Source organism: Argiope bruennichi, chromosome 7 (genome assembly GCF_947563725.1).
Source record: "Argiope bruennichi chromosome 7, qqArgBrue1.1, whole genome shotgun sequence".
Taxonomy (NCBI): Eukaryota; Metazoa; Arthropoda; class Arachnida; order Araneae; family Araneidae; genus Argiope; species Argiope bruennichi.
The window spans coordinates 10599762-10624058 of record NC_079157.1 but is presented as its reverse complement, the minus strand read 5'-3'; the positions used below and the strand labels follow the sequence as shown (position 1 = coordinate 10624058).

The 24297-nt window shown below is 42.7% G+C and overlaps 24 non-coding genes across 24 annotated transcripts; all 24 read left to right on the top strand.

The window, feature by feature from the left end:
* The first annotated feature begins 8 nt into the window (after window positions 1-8).
* Window positions 9-80, top strand: Trnad-guc (transfer RNA aspartic acid (anticodon GUC)). The gene has a single exon. It is a non-coding gene; the product is annotated as a tRNA-Asp (tRNA).
* A 961-nt stretch (window positions 81-1041) lies between these two features.
* On the top strand, window positions 1042-1114 carry Trnaf-gaa (transfer RNA phenylalanine (anticodon GAA)). The gene has a single exon. It is a non-coding gene; the product is annotated as a tRNA-Phe (tRNA).
* Window positions 1115-1124: 10 nt separating this feature from the next.
* Window positions 1125-1196, top strand: Trnad-guc (transfer RNA aspartic acid (anticodon GUC)). The gene has a single exon. It is a non-coding gene; the product is annotated as a tRNA-Asp (tRNA).
* Window positions 1197-1500: 304 nt separating this feature from the next.
* Window positions 1501-1572, top strand: Trnad-guc (transfer RNA aspartic acid (anticodon GUC)). The gene has a single exon. It is a non-coding gene; the product is annotated as a tRNA-Asp (tRNA).
* A 962-nt stretch (window positions 1573-2534) lies between these two features.
* On the top strand, window positions 2535-2607 carry Trnaf-gaa (transfer RNA phenylalanine (anticodon GAA)). The gene has a single exon. It is a non-coding gene; the product is annotated as a tRNA-Phe (tRNA).
* A 303-nt stretch (window positions 2608-2910) lies between these two features.
* Trnaf-gaa (transfer RNA phenylalanine (anticodon GAA)) lies at window positions 2911-2983 on the top strand. The gene has a single exon. It is a non-coding gene; the product is annotated as a tRNA-Phe (tRNA).
* Window positions 2984-3286: 303 nt separating this feature from the next.
* Trnaf-gaa (transfer RNA phenylalanine (anticodon GAA)) lies at window positions 3287-3359 on the top strand. The gene has a single exon. It is a non-coding gene; the product is annotated as a tRNA-Phe (tRNA).
* A 1502-nt stretch (window positions 3360-4861) lies between these two features.
* Window positions 4862-4933, top strand: Trnad-guc (transfer RNA aspartic acid (anticodon GUC)). Its single transcript has one exon. It is a non-coding gene; the product is annotated as a tRNA-Asp (tRNA).
* A 686-nt stretch (window positions 4934-5619) lies between these two features.
* Trnad-guc (transfer RNA aspartic acid (anticodon GUC)) lies at window positions 5620-5691 on the top strand. Its single transcript has one exon. It is a non-coding gene; the product is annotated as a tRNA-Asp (tRNA).
* A 674-nt stretch (window positions 5692-6365) lies between these two features.
* Trnad-guc (transfer RNA aspartic acid (anticodon GUC)) lies at window positions 6366-6437 on the top strand. Its single transcript has one exon. It is a non-coding gene; the product is annotated as a tRNA-Asp (tRNA).
* Window positions 6438-7123: 686 nt separating this feature from the next.
* On the top strand, window positions 7124-7195 carry Trnad-guc (transfer RNA aspartic acid (anticodon GUC)). The gene has a single exon. It is a non-coding gene; the product is annotated as a tRNA-Asp (tRNA).
* Window positions 7196-7792: 597 nt separating this feature from the next.
* On the top strand, window positions 7793-7865 carry Trnaf-gaa (transfer RNA phenylalanine (anticodon GAA)). Its single transcript has one exon. It is a non-coding gene; the product is annotated as a tRNA-Phe (tRNA).
* Window positions 7866-8257: 392 nt separating this feature from the next.
* On the top strand, window positions 8258-8329 carry Trnad-guc (transfer RNA aspartic acid (anticodon GUC)). Its single transcript has one exon. It is a non-coding gene; the product is annotated as a tRNA-Asp (tRNA).
* Window positions 8330-9385: 1056 nt separating this feature from the next.
* On the top strand, window positions 9386-9457 carry Trnad-guc (transfer RNA aspartic acid (anticodon GUC)). Its single transcript has one exon. It is a non-coding gene; the product is annotated as a tRNA-Asp (tRNA).
* Window positions 9458-9678: 221 nt separating this feature from the next.
* On the top strand, window positions 9679-9751 carry Trnaf-gaa (transfer RNA phenylalanine (anticodon GAA)). Its single transcript has one exon. It is a non-coding gene; the product is annotated as a tRNA-Phe (tRNA).
* A 768-nt stretch (window positions 9752-10519) lies between these two features.
* Trnad-guc (transfer RNA aspartic acid (anticodon GUC)) lies at window positions 10520-10591 on the top strand. Its single transcript has one exon. It is a non-coding gene; the product is annotated as a tRNA-Asp (tRNA).
* Window positions 10592-10901: 310 nt separating this feature from the next.
* Trnad-guc (transfer RNA aspartic acid (anticodon GUC)) lies at window positions 10902-10973 on the top strand. The gene has a single exon. It is a non-coding gene; the product is annotated as a tRNA-Asp (tRNA).
* A 2184-nt stretch (window positions 10974-13157) lies between these two features.
* Window positions 13158-13229, top strand: Trnad-guc (transfer RNA aspartic acid (anticodon GUC)). Its single transcript has one exon. It is a non-coding gene; the product is annotated as a tRNA-Asp (tRNA).
* A 680-nt stretch (window positions 13230-13909) lies between these two features.
* On the top strand, window positions 13910-13981 carry Trnad-guc (transfer RNA aspartic acid (anticodon GUC)). Its single transcript has one exon. It is a non-coding gene; the product is annotated as a tRNA-Asp (tRNA).
* Window positions 13982-14297: 316 nt separating this feature from the next.
* Trnad-guc (transfer RNA aspartic acid (anticodon GUC)) lies at window positions 14298-14369 on the top strand. The gene has a single exon. It is a non-coding gene; the product is annotated as a tRNA-Asp (tRNA).
* Window positions 14370-22227: 7858 nt separating this feature from the next.
* On the top strand, window positions 22228-22299 carry Trnad-guc (transfer RNA aspartic acid (anticodon GUC)). Its single transcript has one exon. It is a non-coding gene; the product is annotated as a tRNA-Asp (tRNA).
* A 304-nt stretch (window positions 22300-22603) lies between these two features.
* Window positions 22604-22675, top strand: Trnad-guc (transfer RNA aspartic acid (anticodon GUC)). The gene has a single exon. It is a non-coding gene; the product is annotated as a tRNA-Asp (tRNA).
* A 310-nt stretch (window positions 22676-22985) lies between these two features.
* Trnad-guc (transfer RNA aspartic acid (anticodon GUC)) lies at window positions 22986-23057 on the top strand. Its single transcript has one exon. It is a non-coding gene; the product is annotated as a tRNA-Asp (tRNA).
* A 310-nt stretch (window positions 23058-23367) lies between these two features.
* Trnad-guc (transfer RNA aspartic acid (anticodon GUC)) lies at window positions 23368-23439 on the top strand. Its single transcript has one exon. It is a non-coding gene; the product is annotated as a tRNA-Asp (tRNA).
* The last annotated feature ends 858 nt before the right edge of the window (window positions 23440-24297 follow it).

Genomic DNA, 24297 nt, shown 5'->3' with positions numbered 1-24297 from the left:
CGTAACTGTCCTCGGTAGTATAGTGGTCAGTATCCCCGCCTGTCACGCGGGAGACCGGGGTTCGATTCCCCGCCGGGGAGTTTGCGATATATCAATAATCTTTTTATTTTTATTGGATAACACTAATAATTCTACCTGTGCGCTTTCGATTGACTTTAGAAATCTTGACAAACCACATTCGCTGAGTAACACAATTCTTCCTTAGATGTATCTTCTCTCGTCCTTTTATGAACAAATAACATCTTGCTGATTCTTTCCAATTTCATTCTGGTAAAGCTGCTTTCCGATTTCTCCTAGGCGTGCCGAAATAACTCAGTTGGGAGAGCGTTAGACTGAAGATCTAAAGGTCCCTGGTTCGATCCCGGGTGTTGGCAAGCGTTACTGTCCTCGGTAGTATAGTGGTCAGTATCCCCGCCTGTCACGCGGGAGACCGGGGTTCGATTTCCCGACGGGGAGTTTGCGATATTTCTTTAATATTTTTATTGGATAACACTAATAATTCTACATGTGCGCTTTCGATTGACTTTAGAAATCTTGACAAACCACATTCGCTGAGTAACACAATTCTTTATTAGATGTATCTTTTCTCGTCCTTTTATGAACAAATAACATCTTGCTGATTCTTTCCAATTTCATTCTGGTAAAGCTGCTTTCCGATTTCTCCTAAGGGTGCCGAAATAGCTCAGTTGGGAGAACGTTAGACTGAAGATGTAAATGTCCCTGGTTCGATCCCGGGTTTCGGCAAGCGTAACTGTCCTAGGTAGTATAGTGGTCAGTATCCCCGCCTGTCACACGGGAGACCGGGGATCGATTCCCCGACGGGGAGTTTGCGATGTTTCTTTAATATTTTTATTGGATAACACTAATAATTCTACATGTGCGCTTTCGATTGACTTTAGAAATCTTGACAAACCACATTCGCTGAGTAACACAATTCTTTATTAGATGTATCTTCTCTCGTCCTTTTATGAACAAATAACATCTTGCTGATTCTTTCCAATTTCATTCTGGTAAAGCTGCTTTCCGATTTCTCCTAGGCGTGCCGAAATAGCTCAGTTGGGAGAGCGTTAGACTGAAGATCTAAAGGTCCCTGGTTCGATCCCGGGTTTCGGCAAGCGTAACTGTCCTCGGTAGTATAGTGGTCAGTATCCCCGCCTGTCACGCGGGAGACCGGGGTTCGATTCCCCGCCGGGGAGTTTGCGATATATCAATAATCTTTTTATTTTTATTGGATAACACTAATAATTCTACCTGTGCGCTTTCGATTGACTTTAGAAATCTTGACAAACCACATTCGCTGAGTAACACAATTCTTTATTAGATGTATCTTCTCTCGCCCTTTTATGAACAAATAACATCTTGCTGATTCTTTCCAATTTCATTCTGGTAAAGCTGCTTTCCGATTTCTCCTAGGCGTGCCGAAATAGCTCAGTTGGGAGAGCGTTAGACTGAAGATCTAGAGGTCCCTGGTTCGATCCTGGGTGTTGGCAAGCGTAACTGTCCTCGGTAGTATAGTGGTCAGTATCCCCGCCTGTCACGCGGGAGACCGGGGTTCGATTCCCCGCCGGGGAGTTTGTGATATATCAATAATCTTTTTATTTTTATTGGATAACACTAATAATTCTACATGTGCGCTTTCGATTGACTTTAGAAATCTTGACAAACCACATTCGCTGAGTAACACAATTCTTCCTTAGATGTATCTTCTCTCGTCCTTTTATGAACAAATAAAATCTTGCTGATTTTTTCCAATTTCATTCTGGTAAAGCTGCTTTCCGATTTCTCCTAGGCGTGCCGAAATAGTTCAGTTGGGCGAGCGTTAGACTGAAGATCTAAAGGTCCCTGGTTCGATACCGGGTTTCGGCAAGCGTAACTGTCCTCGGTAGTATAGTGGTCAGTATCCCCCGCCTGTCACGCGGGAGACCGGGGTTCGATTCCCCACCGGGGAATTTGCGATATTTCTTTAATATTTTTATTGGATAACACTAATAATTCCACATGTGCGCTTTCGATTGACTTTAGAAATCTTGACAAACCACATTCGCTGAGTAACACAATTCTTTATTAGATGTATCTTCTCTCGTCCTTTTATGAACAAATAACATCTTGCTGATTCTTTCCAATTTCATTCTGGTAAAGCTGCTTTCCGATTCCTCCTAGGAGTGCCGAAATAGCTCAGATGGGAGAGCGTTAGACTGAAGATCTAGAGGTCCCTGGTTCGATCCCGGGTGTTGGCAAGCGTTACTGTCCTCAGTAGTATAGTGGTCAGTATCCCCGCCTGTCACGCGGGAGACCGGGGTTCGATTCCCCGGCGGGGAGTTTGCGATATTTCTTTAATATTTTTATTGGATAACACTAATAATTCTACATGTGCGCTTTCGATTAACTTTAGAAATCTTGACAAACCACATTCGCTGAGTAACACAATTCTTTATTAGATGTATCTTCTCTCGTCCTTTTATGAACAAATAACATCTTGCTGATTCTTTCCAATTTCATTCTGGTAAAGCTGCTTTCCGATTTCTCCTAGGCGTGCCGAAATAGCTCAGTTGGGAGAGCGTTAGACTGAAGATCTAAAGGTCCCTGGTTCGATCCCGGGTTTCGGCAAGCGTAACTGTCCTTGGTAGTATAGTGGTCAGTATCCCCGCCTGTCACGCGGGAGACCGGGGTTCGATTCCCCGCCGGGGAGTTTGCGATATATCAATAATCTTTTTATTTTTATTGGATAACACTAATAATTCTACCTGTGCGCTTTCGATTGACTTTAGAAATCTTGACAAACCACATTCGCTGAGTAACACAATTCTTTATTAGATGTATCTTCTCTCGTCCTTTTATGAACAAATAACATCTTGCTGATTCTTTCCAATTTCATTCTGGTAAAGCTGCTTTCCGATTTCTCCTAGGCGTGCCGAAATAGCTCAGTTGGGAGAGCGTTAGACTGAAGATCTAAAGGTCCCTGGTTCGATCCCGGGTTTCGGCAAGCGTAACTGTCCTCGGTAGAATTGTGGTCAGTATCCACGCCTGTCACGCGGGAGACCGGGGTTCGATTCCCCGCCGGCGAGTTTGCTATATTTCTTTAATCTTTTTATTTTTATTGGATAACACTAATAATTCTACATGTGCGCTTTCGATTGACTTTAGAAATCTTGACAAACCACATTCGCTGAGTAACACGATTCTTCCTTAGATGTATCTTCTCTCGTCCTTTTATGAACAAATAACATCTTGCTGATTCTTTCCAATTTCATTCTGGTAAAGCTGCTTTCCGATTTCTCCTAGGCGTGCCGAAATAGCTCAGTTGGGAGAGCGTTAGACTGAAGATCTAAAGGTCCCTGGTTCGATCCCGGGTTTCGGCAAGCGTAGCTGTCCTCGGTAGTATAGTGGTCAGTATCCCCGCCTGTCACGCGGGAGACCGGGGTTCGATTCCCCGCTGGGGAGTTTGCTATATTTCTTTAATATTTTTATTGGATAACACTAATAATTCTACATGTGCGCTTTCGATTGACATTAGAAATCTTGACAAACCACATTCGCTGAGTAACACAATTCTTTATTAGATGTATCTTCTCTCGTCCTTTTATGAACAAATAACATCTTGCTGATTCTTTCCAATTTCATTCTGGTAAAGCTGCTTTCCGATTCCTCCTATGCGTGCCGAAATAAATCAGTTGGGAGAGCGTTAGACTGAATATCTAAAGGTCCCTGGTTCGATCCTGGGTTTCGGCAAGCGTAACTGTCCTAGGTAGTATAGTGGTCAGTATCCTCGCCTGTCACGCGGGAGACCGGGGTTCGATTCCCCGCCGGGGAGTTTGCTATATTTCTTTAATCTTTTTATTTTTATTGGATAACACTAATAATTCTACATGTGCGCTTTCGATTGACTTTAGAAATCTTGACAAACCACATTCGCTGAGTAACACAATTCTTTATTAGATGTATCTTCTCTCGTCCTTTTATGAACAAATAACATCTTGCTGATTCTTTCCAATTTCATTCTGGTAAAGCTGCTTTCCGATTTCTCCTAGGCGTGCCGAAATAGCTCAGTTGGGAGAGCGTTAGACTGAAGATGTAAAGGCCCCTGGTTTGATCCCGGGTTTCGGCAAGCTTAACTGTCCTCGGTAGTATAGTGGTCAGTATCCCCGCCTGTCACGCGGGAGACCGGGGTTCGATTCCCCGCCTCGGAGTTTGCGATATTTCTTTAATATTTTTATTGGATAACACTAATAATTCTACATGTGCGCTTTCGATTGACTTTAGAAATCTTGACAAACCACATTCGCTGAGTAACACAATTCTTCCTTAGATGTATCTTCTCTCGTCCTTTTATGAACAAATAAAATCTTGCTGATTTTTTCCAATTTCATTCTGGTAAAGCTGCTTTCCGATTATTCCTAGGCGTGCCGAAATAGTTCAGTTGCGCGAGCGTTAGACAGAAGATCTAAAGGTCCCTGGTTCGATCCCGGGTTTCGGCAAGCGTAACTGTCCTCGGTAGTATAGTGGTCAGTATCCCCGCCTGTCACGCGGGAGACCGGGGTTCGATTCCCCGCCGGAGAGTTTGCTATATTTCTTTAATCTTTTTATTTTTATTGGATAACACTAATAATTCTACGTGTGCGCTTTCGATTGACTTTAGAAATCTTGACAAACCACATTCGCTGAGTAACACAATTCTTTATTAGATGTATCTTCTCTCGTCCTTTTATGAACAAATAACATCTTGCTGATTCTTTCCAATTTCATTCTGGTAAAGCTGCTTTCCGATTTCTCCTAGGCGTGCCGAAATAGCTCAGTTGGGAGAGCGTTAGACTGAAGATGTAAAGGTCACTGGTTCGATCCCGGGTTTCGGCAAGCGTAACTGTCCTCGGTAGTATAGTGGTCAGTATCCCCGCCTGTCACGCGGGAGACCGGGGTTCGATTCCCCGCCGGGGAGTTTGCTATATTTCTTTAATCTTTTTGTTTTTATTGGATAACACTAATAATTCTACATGTGCGCTTTCGATTGACTTTAGAAATCTTGACAAACCACATTCGCTGAGTAGCACAATTCTTTATTAGATGTATCTTCTCTCGTCCTTTTATGAACAAATAACATCTTGCTGATTCTTTCCAATTTCATTCTGGTAAAGCTGCTTTCCGATTTCTCGTAGGCGTGCCGAAATAGCTCAGTTGGGAGAGCGTTAGACTGAAGATCTAAAAGTCCCTGGTTCGATCCCGGGTTTCGGCAACCGTAACTGTCCTCGGTAGTATAGTGGTCAGTATCCCCACCTGTCACGCGGGAGACCGGGGTTCGATTCCCCGCCGGGATTTTTGCGATATAACATTAATATTTTTATTGGATAACACTAATAATTCTACATGTGCGCTTTCGATTGACTTTAGAAATCTCGACAAACCACATTCGCTGAGTAACACAATTCTTCCTTAGATGTATCTTCTCTCGTCCTTTTATGAACAAATAACATCTTGCTGATTCTTTCCAATTTCATTCTGGTAAAGCTGCTTTCCGATTTCTCCTAGGCGTGCCGAAATAGCTAAGTTGGGAGAGCGTTAGACTGAAGATCTAAAGGTCCCTGGTTCGATCCCTGGTTCGATCTCGGGTTTCGGCAAGCGTAACTGTCCTCGGTAGTATAGTGGTCAGTATCCCCGCCTGTCACGCGGGAGACCGGGGTTCGATTCCCCGCCGGGGAGTTTGCTATATTTCTTTAATCTTTTTATTTTTATTGGATAACACTAATAATTCTACATGTGCGCTTTCGATTGACTTTAGAAATCTTGACAAACCACATTCGCTGAGTAACACAATTCTTTATTAGATGTATCTTCTCTCGTCCTTTTATGAACAAATAACATCTTGCTGATTCTTTCCAATTTCATTCTGGTAAAGCTGCTTTCCGATTTCTCCTAGGCGTGCCGAAATAGCTCAGTTGGGAGAGCGTTAGACTGAAGATGTAAAGGTCCCTGGTTCGAACCCGGGTTTCGGCAAGCGTAACTGTCCTTGGTAGTATTGTGGTCAGTATCCCCGCCTGTCACGCGGGAGACCGGGGTTCGATTCCCCGCCGGGAAGTTTAAGATATAACATTAATATTTTTATTGGATAACACTAATAATTCTACATGTGCGCTTTCGATTGACTTTATAAATCTCGACAAACCACATTCGCTGAGTAACACAATTCTTCCTTAGATGTATCTTCTCTCGTCCTTTTATGAACAAATAACATCTTGCTGATTCTTTCCAATTTCATTCTGGTAAAGCTGCTTTCCGATTTCTCCTAGGCGTGCCGAAATAGCTCAGTTGGGAGAGCGTTAGACTGAAGATATAAAGGTCCCTGGTTCGATCCCGGGTTTCGGCAAGCGTAATTGTCCTCGGTAGTATAGTGGTCAGTATCCCCGCCTGTCACGCGGGAGACCGGGGTTCGATTCCCCGCCGGGGAGTTTGCTATATTTCTTTAATCTTTTTATTTTTATTGGATAACACTAATAATTCTACATGTGCGCTTTCGATTGACTTTAGAAATCTTGACAAACCACATTCGCTGAGTAACACAATTCTTTATTAGATGTATCTTCTCTCGTCCTTTTATGAACAAATAACATCTTGCTGATTCTTTCCAATTTCATTCTGGTAAAGCTGCTTTCCGATTTCGCCTAGGCGTGCCAAAATAGCTCAGTTGGGAGAGCGTTAGACTGAAGATCTAAAGTTCCCTGGTTCGATCCCGGGTTTCGGCAAGCGTAACTGTCCTCGGTAGTATAGTGGTCAGTATCCCCGCCTGTCACGCGGGAGACCGGGGTTCGATTCCCCGACGGGGAGTTTGCGATATAACATAAATCTTTTTATTTTTATTTTTATTGGATAACACTAATAATTCTACATGTGCTCTTTCGATTTACTTTAGAAATCTTGACAAATCACATTCGCTGAGTAACACAATTCTTCCTTAGATGTATCTTCTCTCGTCCTTTTATGAACAAATAACATCTTGCTGATTCTTTCCAGTTTCATTCTCATAAAGCTGCTTTCCGATTTCTCCTAGGCGTGCCGAAATAGCTCAGTTGGGAGAGCGTTAGACTGAAGATCTAACGGTCCCTATTTCGATCCCGGGTTTCGGCAAGCGTAACTGTCCTCGGTAGTATAGTGGTCAGTATCCCCGCCTGTCACGCGGGAGACCGGGGTTCGATTCCCCGCCGGGGAGTTTGCGATATAACATTAATCTTTTTATTTTTATTAGATAACACTAATAATTCTACATGTGCTCTTTCGATTTACTTTAGAAATCTTGACAAACCACATTCGCTGAGTAACACAATTCTGTATTAGATGTATCTTCTCTCGTCCTTTTATGAACAAATAACATCTTGCTGATTCTTTCCAATTTCATTCTGGTAAAGCTGCTTTCCGATTTCTCCTAGGCGTGCCGAAATAGCTAAGTTGGGAGAGCGTTAGACTGAAGATCTAAAGGTCCCTGGTTCGATCCCGGGTTTCGGCAAGCGTAACTGTCCTCGGTAGTATAGTGGTCAGTATCCCCGCCTGTCACTCGGGAGACCGGGGTTCGATTCCCCGCCGGGAAGTTTGCTATATTTCTTTAATCTTTTTATTTTTATTGGATAACACTAATAATTCTACATGTGCGCTTTCGATTGACTTTAGAAATCTTGACAAACCACATTCGCTGAGTAACACAATTCTTTATTAGATGTATCTTCTCTCGTCCTTTTATGAACAAATAACATCTTGCTGATTCTTTCCAATTTCATTCTGGTAAAGCTGCTTTCTGATTTCTCCTAGGCGTGCCGAAATAGCTCAGTTGGGAGAGCGTTAGACTGAAGATCTAAAGGTCCCTGGTTCGAACCCGGGTTTCGGCAAGCGTAACTGTCCTTGGTAGTATTGTGGTCAGTATCCCCGCCTGTCACGCTGGAGACCGGGGTTCGATTCCCCGCCGGGAAGTTTAAGATATAACATTAATATTTTTATTGGATAACACTAATAATTCTACATGTGCGCTTTCGATTGACTTTATAAATCTCGACAAACCACATTCGCTGAGTAACACAATTCTTCCTTAGATGTATCTTCTCTCGTCCTTTTATGAACAAATAACATCTTGCTGATTCTTTCCAATTTCATTCTGGTAAAGCTGCTTTCCGATTTCTCCTAGGCGTGCCGAAATAGCTAAGTTGGGAGAGCGTTAGACTGAAGATCTAAAGGTCCCTGGTTCGATCCCTGGTTCCTTCTCGGGTTTTGGCAAGCGTAACTGTCCTCGGTAGTATAGTGGTCAGTATCCCCGCCTGTCACGCGGGAGACCGGGGTTCGATTCCCCGCCGGGGAGTTTGCTATATTTCTTTAATCTTTTTATTTTTATTGGATAACACTAATAATTCTACATGTGCGCTTTCGATTGACTTTAGAAATCTTGACAAACCACATTCGCTGAGTAACACAATTCTTTATTAAATGTATCTTCTCTCGTCCTTTTATGAACAAATAACATCTTGCTGATTCTTTCCAATTTCATTCTGGTAAAGCTGCTTTCCGGTTTCTCCTAGGCGTGCCGAAATAGCTCAGTTGGGAGAGCGTTAGACTGAAGATGTAAAGGTCCCTTCTTCCAACCCGGGTTTCGGCAAGCGTAACTGTTCTTGGTAGTATTGTGGTCAGTATCCCCGCCTGTCACGCGGGAGACCGAGGTTCGATTCCCCGCCGGGAAGTTTAAGATATAACATTAATATTTTTATTGGATAACACTAATAATTCTACATGTGCGCTTTCGATTGACTTTATAAATCTCGACAAACCACATTCGCTGAGTAACACAATTCTTCCTTAGATGTATCTTCTCTCGTCCTTTTATGAACAAATAACATCTTGCTGATTCTTTCCAATTTCATTCTGGTAAAGCTGCTTTCCGATTTCTCCTAGGCGTGCCGAAATAGCTCAGTTGGGAGAGCGTTAGACTGAAGATATAAAGGTCCCTGGTTCGATCCCGGGTTTCGGCAAGCGTAACTGTCCTCGGTAGTATAGTGGTCAGTATCCCCGCCTGTCACGCGGGAGACCGGGGTTCGATTCCCCGACGGGGAGTTTGCGATATAACATAAATCTTTTTATTTTTATTTTTATTGGATAACACTAATAATTCTACATGTGCTCTTTCGATTTACTTTAGAAATCTTGACAAATCACATTCGCTGAGTAACACAATTCTTCCTTAGATGTATCTTCTCTCGTCCTTTTATGAACAAATAACATCTTGCTGATTCTTTCCAGTTTCATTCTCATAAAGCTGCTTTCCGATTTCTCCTAGGCGTGCCGAAATAGCTCAGTTGGGAGAGCGTTAGACTGAAGATCTAACGGTCCCTATTTCGATCCCGGGTTTCGGCAAGCGTAACTGTCCTCGGTAGTATAGTGGTCAGTATCCCCGCCTGTCACGCGGGAGACCGGGGTTCGATTCCCCGCCGGGGAGTTTGCGATATAACATTAATCTTTTTATTTTTATTAGATAACACTAATAATTCTACATGTGCGCTTTCGATTGACTTTAGAAATCTTGACAAATCACATTCGCTGAGTAACACAATTCTTCCTTAGATGTATCTTCTCTCGTCCTTTTATGAACAAATAACATCTTGCTGATTCTTTCCAGTTTCATTCTCATAGAGCTGCTTTCCGATTTCTCCTAGGCGTGCCGAAATAGCTCAGTTGGGAGAGCGTTAGACTGAAGATCTAAAGGTCCCTGGTTCGATCCCGGGTTTCGGCAAGCGTAACTGTCCTCGGTAGTATAGTGGTCAGTATCCCCGCCTGTCACGCGGGAGACCGGGGTTCGATTCCCCGACGGGGAGTTTGCGATATAACATAAATCTTTTTATTTTTATTTTTATTGGATAACACTAATAATTCTACATGTGCTCTTTCGATTTACTTTAGAAATCTTGACAAATCACATTCGCTGAGTAACACAATTCTTCCTTAGATGTATCTTCTCTCGTCCTTTTATGATCAAATAACATCTTGCTCATTCTTTCCAGTTTCATTCTCATAAAGCTGCTTTCCGATTTCTCCTAGGCGTGCCGAAATAGCTCAGTTGGGAGAGCGTTAGACTGAAGATCTAACGGTCCCTATTTCGATCCCGGGTTTCGGCAAGCGTAACTGTCCTCGGTAGTATAGTGGTCAGTATCCCAGCCTGTCACGCGGGAGATCGGGGTTCGATTCCCCGCCGGGGAGTTTGCGATATAACATTAATCTTTTTATTTTTATTAGATAACACTAATAATTCTACATGTGCGCTTTCGATTGACTTTAGAAATCTCGACAAACCACATTCGCTGAGTAACACAATTCTTCCTTAGATGTATCTTCTCTCGTCCTTTTATGAACAAATAACATCTTGCTGATTCTTTCCAATTTCATTCTGGTATAACTGCTTTCCGATTTCTCCTAGGCGTGCCGAAATAGCTCAGTTGGGAGAGCGGTAGACTGAAGATCTAACGGTCCCAATTTCGATCCCGGGTTTCGGCAAGCGTAACTGTCCTCGGTAGTATAGTGGTCAGTATCCCCGCCTGTCACGCGGGAGACCGGGGTTCGATTCCCCGCCGGGGAGTTTGCGATATAGCATTAATCTTTTTATTTTTATTTTTATTGGATAACACTAATAATTCTACATGTGCGCTTTCGATTGACTTTAGAAATCTTGACAAACCACATTCGCTGAGTAACACAATTCTTTATTAGATGTATCTTCTCTCGTCCTTTTATGAACAAATAACATCTTGCTGATTCTTTCCAATTTCATTCTGGTAAAGCTGCTTTCCGATTTCTCCTTGGCGTGCCGAAATAAATCAGTTGGGAGAGCGTTAGACTGAAGATCTAGAGGTCCCTGGTTCGATCCTGGGTGTTGGCAAGCGTAACTGTCCTCGGTAGTATAGTGGTCAGTATCCCCGCCTGTCACGCGGGAGACCGGGGTTCGATTCCCCGCCGGGGAGTTTGTGATATATCAATAATCTTTTTATTTTTATTGGATAACACTAATAATTCTACATGTGCGCTTTCGATTGACTTTAGAAATCTTGACAAACCACATTCGCTGAGTAACACAATTCTTTATTAGATGTATCTTCTCTCGTCCTTTTATGAACAAATAACATCTTGCTGATTCTTTCCAATTTCATTCTGGTAAAGCTGCTTTCCGATTTCTCCTAGGCGTGCCGAAATAGCTAAGTTGGGAGAGCGTTAGACTGAAGATCTAAAGGTCCCAAGTTCGATCCCGGGTTTCAGCAAGCGTAACTGTCCTCGGTAGTATAGTGGTCAGTATCCCCGCCTGTCACGCGGGAGACCGGGGTCCGATTCCCCGCCGGGGAGTTTGCTATATTTCTTTAATCTTTTTATTTTTATTGGATAACACTAATAATTCTACATGTGCGCTTTCGATTGACTTTAGAAATCTCGACAAACCACATTCGCTGAGTAACACAATTCTTCCTTAGATGTATCTTCTCTCGTCCTTTTATGAACAAATAACATTTTGCTGATTCTTTCCAATTTCATTCTGGTAAAACTGCTTTCCGATTTCTCCTAGGCGTGCCGAAATAGCTCAGTTGGGAGAGCGTTAGACTGAAGATCTAACGGTCCCTATTTCGATCCCGGGTTTCGGCAAGCGTAACTGTCCTCGGTAGTATAGTGGTCAGTATCCCCGCCTGTCACGCGGGAGACCGGGGTTCGATTCCCCGCCAGGGAGTTTGCGATATAACATTAATCTTTTTATTTTTATTTTTATTGGATAACACTAATAATTCTACATGTGCTCTTTCGATTTACTTTAGAAATCTTGACAAATCACATTCGCTGAGTAACACAATTCTTCCTTAGATGTATCTTCTCTCGTCCTTTTATGATCAAATAACATCTTGCTCATTCTTTCCAGTTTCATTCTCATAAAGCTGCTTTCCGATTTCTCCTAGGCGTGCCGAAATAGCTCAGTTGGGAGAGCGTTAGACTGAAGATCTAACGGTCCCTATTTCGATCCCGGGTTTCGGCAAGCGTAACTGTCCTCGGTAGTATAGTGGTCAGTATCCCAGCCTGTCACGCGGGAGACCGGGGTTCGATTCCCCGCCGGGGAGTTTGCTATATTTCTTTAATATTTTTATTGGATAACACTAATAATTCTACATGTGCGCTTTCGATTGACTTTAGAAATCTTGACAAACCACATTCGCTGAGTAACACAATTCTTTATTAGATGTATCTTCTCTCGTCCTTTTATGAAGAAATAACATCTTGCTGATTCTTTCCAATTTCATTCTGGTAAAGCTGCTTTCCGATTTCTCCTTGGCGTGCCGAAATAAATCAGTTGGGAGAGCGTTAGACTGAATATCTAAAGGTCCCTGGTTCGATCCCGGGTTTCGGCAAGCGTAACTGTCCTCGGTAGTATAGTGGTCAGTATCCTCGACTGTCACGCGGGAGACCGGGGTTCGATTCCCCGCCGGGGAGTTTGCTATATTTCTTTAATCTTTTTATTTTTATTGGATAACACTAATAATTCTACATGTGCGCTTTCGATTGACTTTAGAAATCTCGACAAACCACATTCGCTGAGTAACACAATTCTTCCTTAGATGTATCTTCTCTCGTCCTTTTATGAACAAATAACATCTTGCTGATTCTTTCCAGTTTCATTCTCATAAAGCTGCTTTCCGATTTCTCCTACGCGTGCCGAAATAGCTCAGTTGGGAGAGCGTTAGACTGAAGATCTAACGGTCCCTATTTCGATCCCGGGTTTCGGCAAGCGTAACTGTCCTCGGTAGTATAGTGGTCAGTATCCCCGCCTGTCACGCGGGAGACCGGGGTTCGATTCCCCGGTGGGGAGTTTGCGATATAACATTAATCTTTTTATTTTTATTAGATAACACTAATAATTCTACATGTGCTCTTTCGATTTACTTTAGAAATCTGAACAAATCACATTCGCTGAGTAACACAATTCTTACTTAGATGTATCTTCTCTCGTCCTTTTATGAACAAATAACATCTTGCTGATTCTTTCCAGTTTCATTCTCATAGAGCTGCTTTCCGATTTCTCCTAGGCGTGCCGAAATAGCTCAGTTGGGAGAGCGTTAGACTGAATATCTAACGGTCCCTATTTCGATCCCGGGTTTCGGCAAGCGTAACTGTCCTCGGTAGTATAGTGGTCAGTATCCCCGCCTGTCACGCGGGAGACCGGGGTTCGATTCCCCGCCGGGGAGTTTGCGATATAACATTAATCTTTTTATTTTTATTAGATAACACTAATAATTCTACATGTGCGCTTTCGATTGACTTTAGAAATCTTGACAAATCACATTCGCTGAGTAAAACAATTCTTCCTTAGATGTATCTTCTCTCGTCCTTTTATGAACAAATAACATCTTGCTGATTCTTTCCAGTTTCATTCTCATAAAGCTGCTTTCCGATTTCTCCTAGGCGTGCCGAAATAGCTCAGTTGGGAGAGCGTTAGACTGAAGATCTAACGGTCCCTATTTCGATCCCGGGTTTCGACAAGCGTAACTGTCCTCGGTAGTATAGTGGTCAGTATCCCCGCCTGTCACGCGAAAGACCGGGGTTCGATTCCCCGCCGGGGAGCTTGCGATATAGCATTAATCTTTTTATTTTTATTAGATAACACTAATAATTCTACATGTGCGCTTTCGATTGACTTTAGAAATCTCGACAAACCACATTCGCTGAGTAACACAATTCTTCCTTAGATGTATCTTCTCTCGTCCTTTTATGAACAAATAACATCTTGCTGATTCTTTACAATTTCATTCTGGTAAAGCTGCTTTCCGATTTCTCCTAGGCGTGCTGAAATAGCTCAGTTGGGAGAGCGTTAGACTGAAGATCTAACGGTCCCTATTTCGAATACGTGTTTCGGCAAGCGTAACTGTCCTCGGTAGTATAGTGGTCAGTATCCCCGCCTGTCACGCGGGAGACCGGGGTTCGATTCCCCGCCGGGGAGTTTGCGATATATCAATAATCTTTTTATTTTTATTGGATAACACTAATAATTCTACATGTGCGCTTTCGATTGACTTTTGAAATCTTGACAATCCACATTCGCTAAGTAAGACAATTCTTTATTAGATGTATCTTCTCTCGTCCTTTTATGAACAAATAACATCTTGCTGATTCTTTCCAGCTTCATTCTCATAAAGCTGCTTTCCGATTTCTCCTAGGCGTGCCGAAATAGCTCAGTTGGGAGAGCGTTAGACTGAAGATCTAAAGGTCCCTGGTTCGATCCCTGGTTCGATCCCGGGTTTCGGCAAGCGTAACTGTCCTCGGTAGTATAGTGGTCAGTATCCCCGCCTGTCACGCGGGAGACCGGGGTTCGATTCCCCGCCGGGGAGTTTGCTATATTTCTTTAATCTTTTTATTTTTATTGGATAACACTAATAATTCTACATGTGCGCTTTCGATTGACTTTAGAAATCTTGACAAACCACATTCGCTGAGTAACACAATTCTTTATTAGATGTATCTTCTCTCGTCCTTTTATGAACAAATAACATCTTGCTGATTCTTTCCAATTTCATTCTGGTAAAGCTGCTTTCCGATTCCTCCTAGGCGTGCCGAAATAGCTCAGTTGGGAGAGCGTTAGACTGAAGATGTAAAGGTCCCTGGTTCGAACCCGGGTTTCGGCAAGCGTAACTGTCCTTGGTAGTATTGTGGTCAGTATCCCCGCCTGTCACGCGGGAGACCGGGGTTCGATTCCCCGCCGGGGAGTTTGCGATATAACAATAATCTTTTTATTTTTATTTTTATTGGATAACACTAATAATTCTACATGTGCTCTTTCGATTTACTTTAGAAATCTTGACAAATCACATTCGCTGAGTAACACAATTCTTCCTTAGATGTATCTTCTCTCGTCCTTTTATGATCAAATAACATCTTGCTCATTCTTTCCAGTTTCATTCTCATAAAGCTGCTTTCCGATTTCTCCTAGGCGTGCCGAAATAGCTCAGTTGGGAGAGCGTTAGACTGAAGATCTAACGGTCCCTATTTCGATCCCGGGTTTCGGCAAGCGTAACTGTCCTCGGTAGTATAGTGGTCAGTATCCCAGCCTGTCACGCGGGAGACCGGGGTTCGATTCCCCGCCGGGGAGTTTGCGATATAACATTAATCTTTTTATTTTTATTAGATAACACTAATAATTCTACATGTGCGCTTTCGATTGACTTTAGAAATCTCGACAAACCACATTCGCTGAGTAACACAATTCTTCCTTAGATGTATCTTCTCTCGTCCTTTTATGAACAAATAACATCTTGCTGATTCTTTCCAATTTCATTCTGGTAAAACTGCTTTCCGATTTCTCCTAGGCGTGCCGAAATAGCTCAGTTGGGAGAGCGGTAGACTGAAGATCTAACGGTCCCAATTTCGATCCCGGGTTTCGGCAAGCGTAACTGTCCTAGGTAGTATAGTGGTCAGTATCCCCGCCTGTCACGCGGGAGACCGGGGTTCGATTCCCCGCCGGGGAGTTTGCGATATAACATTAATCTTTTTATTTTTATTTTTATTGGATAACACTAATAATTCTACATGTGCGCTTTCGATTGACTTTAGAAATCTTGACAAACCACATTCGCTGAGTAACACAATTCTTTATTAGATGTATCTTCTCTCGTCCTTTTATGAACAAATAACATCTTGCTGATTCTTTCCAATTTCATTCTGGTAAAGCTGCTTTCCGATTTCTCCTAGGCGTGCCGAAATAAATCAGTTGGGAGAGCGTTAGACTGAAGATGTAAAGGTCCCTGGTTCGAACCCGGGTTTCGGCAAGCGTAACTGTCCTTGGTAGTATTGTGGTCAGTATCCCCGCCTGTCACGCGGGAGACCGGGGTTCGATTCCCCGCCGGGAAGTTTAAGATATAACATTAATATTTTTATTGGATAACACTAATAATTCTACATGTGCGCTTTCGATTGACTTTAGAAATCTCGACAAACCACATTCGCTGAGTAACACAATTCTTCCTTAGATGTATCTTCTCTCGTCCTTTTATGAACAAATAACATTTTGCTGATTCTTTCCAATTTCATTCTGGTAAAACTGCTTTCCGATTTCTCCTAGGCGTTGGGAGCTCAGTTGGGAGAGCGTTAGACTGAAGATCTAACGGTCCCTATTTCGATCCCGGGTTTCGGCAAGCGTAACTGTCCTCGGTAGTATAGTGGTCAGTATCCCCGCCTGTCACGCGGGAGACCGGGGTTCGATTCCCCGCCAGGGAGTTTGCGATATAACATTAATCTTTTTATTTTTATTTTTATTGGATAACACTAATAATTCTACATGTGCTCTTTCGATTTACTTTAGAAATCTTGACAAATCACATTCGTTGAGTAACACAATTCTTCCTTAGATGTATCTTCTCTCGTCCTTTTATGAACAAATAACATCTTGCTGATTCTTTCCAGTTTCATTCTCATAAAGCTGCTTTCCGATTTCTCCTAGGCGTGCCGAAATAGCTTAGTTGGGAGAGCGTTAGACTGAAGATCTAACGGTCCCTATTTCGATCCCGGGTTTCGGCAAGCGTAACTGTCCTCGGTAGTATAGTGGTCAGTATCCCCGCCTGTCACGCGGGAGACCGGGGTTCGATTCCCTGCCGGGGAGTATGCGATATAACATTAATCTTTTTATTTTTATTAGATAACACTGATAATTCTACATGTGCGCTTTCGATTGACTTTAGAAATCTCGACAAACCACATTCGCTGAGTAACACAATTCTTCCTTAGATGTATCTTCTCTCGTCCTTTTATGAACAAATAACATCTTGCTGATTCTTTCCAATTTCATTCTGGTAAAGCTGCTTTCCGATTTCTCCTAAGCGTGCCGAAATAGCTGAGTTGGGAGAGCGTTAGACTGAAGATTTAACGGTGCCTATTTCGATCCCGGGTTTCGGTAAGCGTAACTGTACTCGGTAGTATAGTGGTCAGTATCCCCGCCTGTCACGCGGGAGACCGGGGTTCGATTCCCCGCCGGGGAGTTTGCTATATTTCTTTAATATTTTTATTGGATAACACTAATAATTCTACATGTGCGCTTTCGATTGACTTTAGAAATCTTGACAAACCACATTCGCTGAGTAACACAATTCTTTATTAGATGTATCTTCTCTCGTCCTTTTATGAACAAATAACATCTTGCTGATTCTTTCCAATTTCATTCTGGTAAAGCTGCTTTCCGATTTCTCCTAGGCGTGCCGAAATAGCTAAGTTGGGAGAGCGTTAGACTGAAGATCTAAAGGTCCCTGGTTCGATCCCTGGTTCGATCCCGGGTTTCGGCAAGCGTAACTGTCCTCGGTAGTATAGTGGTCAGTATCCCCGCCTGTCACGCGGGTGACCGGGGTTCGATTCCCCGCCGGGGAGTTTGCTATATTTCTTTAATCTTTTTATTTTTATTGGATAACACTAATAATTCTACATGTGCGCTTTCGATTGACTTTAGAAATCTTGACAAACCACATTCGCTGAGTAACACAATTCTTTATTAGATGTATCTTCTCTCGTCCTTTTATGAACAAATAACATCTTGCTGATTCTTTCCAATTTCATTCTGGTAAAGCTGCTTTCCGATTTCTCCTAGGCGTGCCGAAATAGCTCAGTTGGGAGAGCGTTAGACTGAAGATGTAAAGGTCCCTGGTTCGAACCCGGGTTTCGGCAAGCGTAACTGTCCTTTGTAGTATTGTGGTCAGTATCCCCGCCTGTCACGCGGGAGACCGGGGTTCGATTAACCGCCGGGGAGTTTGCGATATAACATTAATCTTTTTATTTTTATTTTTATTGGATAACACTAATAATTCTACATGTGCTCTTTCGATTTACTTTAGAAATCTTGACAAATCACATTCGCTGAGTAACACAATTCTAACTTAGATGTATCTTCTCTCGTCCTTTTATGATCAAATAACATCTTGCTCATTCTTTCCAGTTTCATTCTCATAAAGCTGCTTTCCGATTTCTCCTAGGCGTGCCGAAATAGCTCAGTTGGGAGAGCGTTAGACTGAAGATCTAACGGTCCGTATTTCGATCCCGGGTTTCGGCAAGCGTAACTGTCCTCGGTAGTATAGTGGTCAGTATCCCAGCCTGTCACGCGGGAGACCGGGGTTCGATTCCCCGCCGGGGAGTTTGCGATATAACATTAATCTTTTTATTTTTATTAGATAACACTAATAATTCTACATGTGCGCTTTCGATTGACTTTAGAAATCTCGACAAACCACATTCGCTGAGTAACACAATTCTTCCTTAGATGTATCTTCTCTCGTCCTTTTATGAACAAATAACATCTTGCTCATTCTTTCCAGTTTCATTCTCATAAAGCTGCTTTCCGATTTCTCCTACGCGTGCCGAAATAGCTCAGTTGGGAGAGCGTTAGACTGAAGATCTAACGGTCCGTATTTCGATCCCGGGTTTCGGCAAGCGTAACTGTCCTCGGTAGTATAGTGGTCAGTATCCCAGCCTGTCACGCGGGAGACCGGGGTTCGATTCCCCGCCGGGGAGTTTGCGATATAACATTATTTTTTTTATTTTTATTAGATAACACTAATAATTCTACATGTGCGCTTTCGATTGACTTTAGAAATCTCGACAAACCACATTCGCTGAGTAACACAATTCTTCCTTAGATGTATCTTCTCTCGTCCTTTTATGAACAAATAACATCTTGCTGATTCTTTCCAATTTCATTCTGGTAAAACTGCTTTCCGATTTCTCCTAGGCGTGCCGAAATAGCTCAGTTGGGAGAGCGGTAGACTGAAGATCTAACGGTCCCAATTTCGATCCCGGGTTTCGGCAAGCGTAACTGTCCTAGGTAGTATAGTGGTCAGTATCCCCGCCTGTCACGCGGGAGACCGGGGTTCGATTCCCCGCCGGGGAGTTTGCGATATAACATTAATCTTTTTATTTTTATTTTTATTGGATAACACTAATAATTCTACATGTGCGCTTTCGATTGACTTTAGAAATCTTGACAAACCACATTCGCTGAGTAACACAATTCTTTATTAGATGTATCTTCTCTCGTCCTTTTATGAACAAATAACATCTTGCTGATTCTTTCCAATTTCATTCTGGTAAAGCTGCTTTCCGATTTCTCCTAGGCGTGCCGAAATAAATCAGTTGGGAGAGCGTTAGACTGAAGATGTAAAGGTCCCTGTTTCGAACCCGGGTTTCGGCAAGCGTAACTGTCCTTGGTAGTATTGTGGTCAGTATCCCCGCCTGTCACGCGGGAGACCGGGGTTCGATTCCCCGCCGGGAAGTTTAAGATATAACATTAATATTTTTATTGGATAACACTAATAATTCTACATGTGCGCTTTCGATTGACTTTAGAAATCTCGACAAACCACATTCGCTGAGTAACACAATTCTTCCTTAGATGTATCTTCTCTCGTCCTTTTATGAACAAATAACATTTTGCTGATTCTTTCCAATTTCATTCTGGTAAAACTGCTTTCCGATTTCTCCTAGGCGTTGGGAGCTCAGTTGGGAGAGCGTTAGACTGAAGATCTAACGGTCCCTATTTCGATCCCGGGTTTCGGCAAGCGTAACTGTCCTCGGTAGTATAGTGGTCAGTATCCCCGCCTGTCACGCGGGAGACCGGGGTTCGATTCCCCGCCAGGGAGTTTGCGATATAACATTAATCTTTTTATTTTTATTTTTATTGGATAACACTAATAATTCTACATGTGCTCTTTCGATTTACTTTAGAAATCTTGACAAATCACATTCGTTGAGTAACACAATTCTTCCTTAGATGTATCTTCTCTCGTCCTTTTATGAACAAATAACATCTTGCTGATTCTTTCCAGTTTCATTCTCATAAAGCTGCTTTCCGATTTCTCCTAGGCGTGCCGAAATAGCTTAGTTGGGAGAGCGTTAGACTGAAGATCTAACGGTCCCTATTTCGATCCCGGGTTTCGGCAAGCGTAACTGTCCTCGGTAGTATAGTGGTCAGTATCCCCGCCTGTCACGCGGGAGACCGGGGTTCGATTCCCTGCCGGGGAGTATGCGATATAACATTAATCTTTTTATTTTTATTAGATAACACTGATAATTCTACATGTGCGCTTTCGATTGACTTTAGAAATCTCGACAAACCACATTCGCTGAGTAACACAATTCTTCCTTAGATGTATCTTCTCTCGTCCTTTTATGAACAAATAACATCTTGCTGATTCTTTCCAATTTCATTCTGGTAAAGCTGCTTTCCGATTTCTCCTAAGCGTGCCGAAATAGCTGAGTTGGGAGAGCGTTAGACTGAAGATTTAACGGTGCCTATTTCGATCCCGGGTTTCGGTAAGCGTAACTGTACTCGGTAGTATAGTGGTCAGTATCCCCGCCTGTCACGCGGGAGACCGGGGTTCGATTCCCCGCCGGGGAGTTTGCTATATTTCTTTAATATTTTTATTGGATAACACTAATAATTCTACATGTGCGCTTTCGATTGACTTTAGAAATCTTGACAAACCACATTCGCTGAGTAACACAATTCTTTATTAGATGTATCTTCTCTCGTCCTTTTATGAACAAATAACATCTTGCTGATTCTTTCCAATTTCATTCTGGTAAAGCTGCTTTCCGATTTCTCCTAGGCGTGCCGAAATAGCTAAGTTGGGAGAGCGTTAGACTGAAGATCTAAAGGTCCCTGGTTCGATCCCTGGTTCGATCCCGGGTTTCGGCAAGCGTAACTGTCCTCGGTAGTATAGTGGTCAGTATCCCCGCCTGTCACGCGGGTGACCGGGGTTCGATTCCCCGCCGGGGAGTTTGCTATATTTCTTTAATCTTTTTATTTTTATTGGATAACACTAATAATTCTACATGTGCGCTTTCGATTGACTTTAGAAATCTTGACAAACCACATTCGCTGAGTAACACAATTCTTTATTAGATGTATCTTCTCTCGTCCTTTTATGAACAAATAACATCTTGCTGATTCTTTCCAATTTCATTCTGGTAAAGCTGCTTTCCGATTTCTCCTAGGCGTGCCGAAATAGCTCAGTTGGGAGAGCGTTAGACTGAAGATGTAAAGGTCCCTGGTTCGAACCCGGGTTTCGGCAAGCGTAACTGTCCTTTGTAGTATTGTGGTCAGTATCCCCGCCTGTCACGCGGGAGACCGGGGTTCGATTAACCGCCGGGGAGTTTGCGATATAACATTAATCTTTTTATTTTTATTTTTATTGGATAACACTAATAATTCTACATGTGCTCTTTCGATTTACTTTAGAAATCTTGACAAATCACATTCGCTGAGTAACACAATTCTAACTTAGATGTATCTTCTCTCGTCCTTTTATGATCAAATAACATCTTGCTCATTCTTTCCAGTTTCATTCTCATAAAGCTGCTTTCCGATTTCTCCTAGGCGTGCCGAAATAGCTCAGTTGGGAGAGCGTTAGACTGAAGATCTAACGGTCCGTATTTCGATCCCGGGTTTCGGCAAGCGTAACTGTCCTCGGTAGTATAGTGGTCAGTATCCCAGCCTGTCACGCGGGAGACCGGGGTTCGATTCCCCGCCGGGGAGTTTGCGATATAACATTAATCTTTTTATTTTTATTAGATAACACTAATAATTCTACATGTGCGCTTTCGATTGACTTTAGAAATCTCGACAAACCACATTCGCTGAGTAACACAATTCTTCCTTAGATGTATCTTCTCTCGTCCTTTTATGAACAAATAACATCTTGCTCATTCTTTCCAGTTTCATTCTCATAAAGCTGCTTTCCGATTTCTCCTACGCGTGCCGAAATAGCTCAGTTGGGAGAGCGTTAGACTGAAGATCTAACGGTCCCTATTTCGATCCCGGGTTTCGGCAAGCGTAACTGTCCTCGGTAGTATAGTGGTCAGTATCCCCGCCTGTCACGCGGGAGACCGGGGTTCGATTCCCCGGTGGGGAGTTTGCGATATAACATTATTTTTTTTATTTTTATTAGATAACACTAATAATTCTACATGTGCTCTTTCGATTTACTTTAGAAATCTGAACAAATCACATTCGCTGAGTAACACAATTCTTACTTAGATGTATCTTCTCTCGTCCTTTTATGAACAAATAACATCTTGCTGATTCTTTCCAGTTTCATTCTCATAGAGCTGCTTTCCGATTTCTCCTAGGCGTGACGAAATAGCTCAGTTGGGAGAGCGTTAGACTGAAGATCTAACGGTCCCTATTTCGATCCCGGGTTTCGGCAAGCGTAACTGTCCTCGGTAGTATAGTGGTCAGTATCCCCGCCTGTCACGCGGGAGACCGGGGTTCGATTCCCCGCCGGGGAGTTTGCGATATAACATTAAACTTTTTATTTTTATTAGATAACACTAATAATTCTACATGTGCGCTTTCGATTGACTTTAGAAATCTTGACAAATCACATTCGCTGAGTAAAACAATTCTTCCTTAGATGTATCTTCTCTCGTCCTTTTATGAACAAATAACATCTTGCTGATTCTTTCCAGTTTCATTCTCATAGAGCTGCTTTCCGATTTCTCCTAGGCGTGCCGAAATAGCTCAGTTGGGAGAGCGTTAGACTGAAGATGTAACGGTCCCTATTTCGATCCCGGGTTTCGGCAAGCGTAACTGTCCTCGGTAGTATAGTGGTCAGTATCCCCGCCTGTCACGCGGGAGACCGGGGTTCGATTCCCCGCCGGGGAGTTTGCGATATAACATTAATCTATTTATTTTTATTTTTATTGGATAACACTAATAATTCTACATGTGCTCTTCCGATTTACTTTAGAAATCTTGACAAATCACATTCGTTGAGTAACACAATTCTTCCTTAGATGTATCTTCTCTCGTCCTTTTATGAACAAATAACATCTTGCTGATTCTTTCCAGTTTCATTCTCATAAAGCTGCTTTCCGATTTCTCCTAGGCGTGCCGAAATAGCTTAGTTGGGAGAGCGTTAGACTGAAGATCTAACGGTCCCTATTTCGATCCCGGGTTTCGGCAAGCGTAACTGTCCTCGGTAGTATAGTGGTCAGTATCCCCGCCTGTCACGCGGGAGACCGGGGTTCGATTCCCCGCCGGGGAGTTTGCTATATTTCTTTAATATTTTTATTGGATAACACTAATAATTCTACATGTGCGCTTTCGATTGACTTTAGAAATCTTGACAAACCACATTCGCTGAGTAACACAATTCTTTATTAGATGTATCTTCTCTCGTCCTTTTATGAACAAATAACATCTTGCTGATTCTTTCCAATTTCATTCTGGTAAAGCTGCTTTCCGATTTCTCCTAGGCGTGCCGAAATAGCTAAGTTGGGAGAGCGTTAGACTGAATATCTAAAGGTCCCTGGTTCGATCCCTGGTTCGATCCCGGGTTTCGGCAAGCGTAACTGTCCTCGGTAGTATAGTGGTCAGTATCCCCGCCTGTCACGCGGGAGACCGGGGTTCGATTCCCCGCCGGGGAGTTTGCTATATTTCTTTAATCTTTTTATTTTTATTGGATAACACTAATAATTCTACATGTGCGCTTTCGATTGACTTTAGAAATCTTGACAAACCACATTCGCTGAGTAACACAATTCTTTATTAGATGTATCTTCTCTCGTCCTTTTATGAACAAATAACATCTTGCTGATTCTTTCCAATTTCATTCTGGTAAAGCTGCTTTCCGATTTCTCCTAGGCGTGCCGAAATAGCTCAGTTGGGAGAGCGTTAGACTGAAGATGTAAAGGTCCCTGGTTCGAACCCGGGTTTCGGCAAGCGTAACTGTCCTTGGTAGTATTGTGGTCAGTATCCCCGCCTGTCACGCGGGAGACCGGGGTTCGATTCCCCGCCGGGGAGTTTGCGATATAACAATAATCTTTTTATTTTTATTGGATAACACTAATAATTCTACATGTGCTCTTTCGATTTACTTTAGAAATCTTGACAAATCACATTCGCTGAGTAACACAATTCTTCCTTAGATGTATCTTCTCTCGTCCTTTTATGATCAAATAACATCTTGCTCATTCTTTCCAGTTTCATTCTCATAAAGCTGCTTTCCGATTTCTCCTAGGCGTGCCGAAATAGCTCAGTTGGGAGAGCGTTAGACTGAAGATCTAACGGTCCCTATTTCGATCCCGGGTTTCGGCAAGCGTAACTGTCCTCGGTAGTATAGTGGTCAGTATCCCAGCCTGTCACGCGGGAGACCGGGGTTCGATTCCCCGCCGGGGAGTTTGCGATATAACATTAATCTTTTTATTTTTATTTTTATTGGATAACACTAATAATTCTACATGTGCGCTTTCGATTGACTTTAGAAATCTTGACAAATCACATTC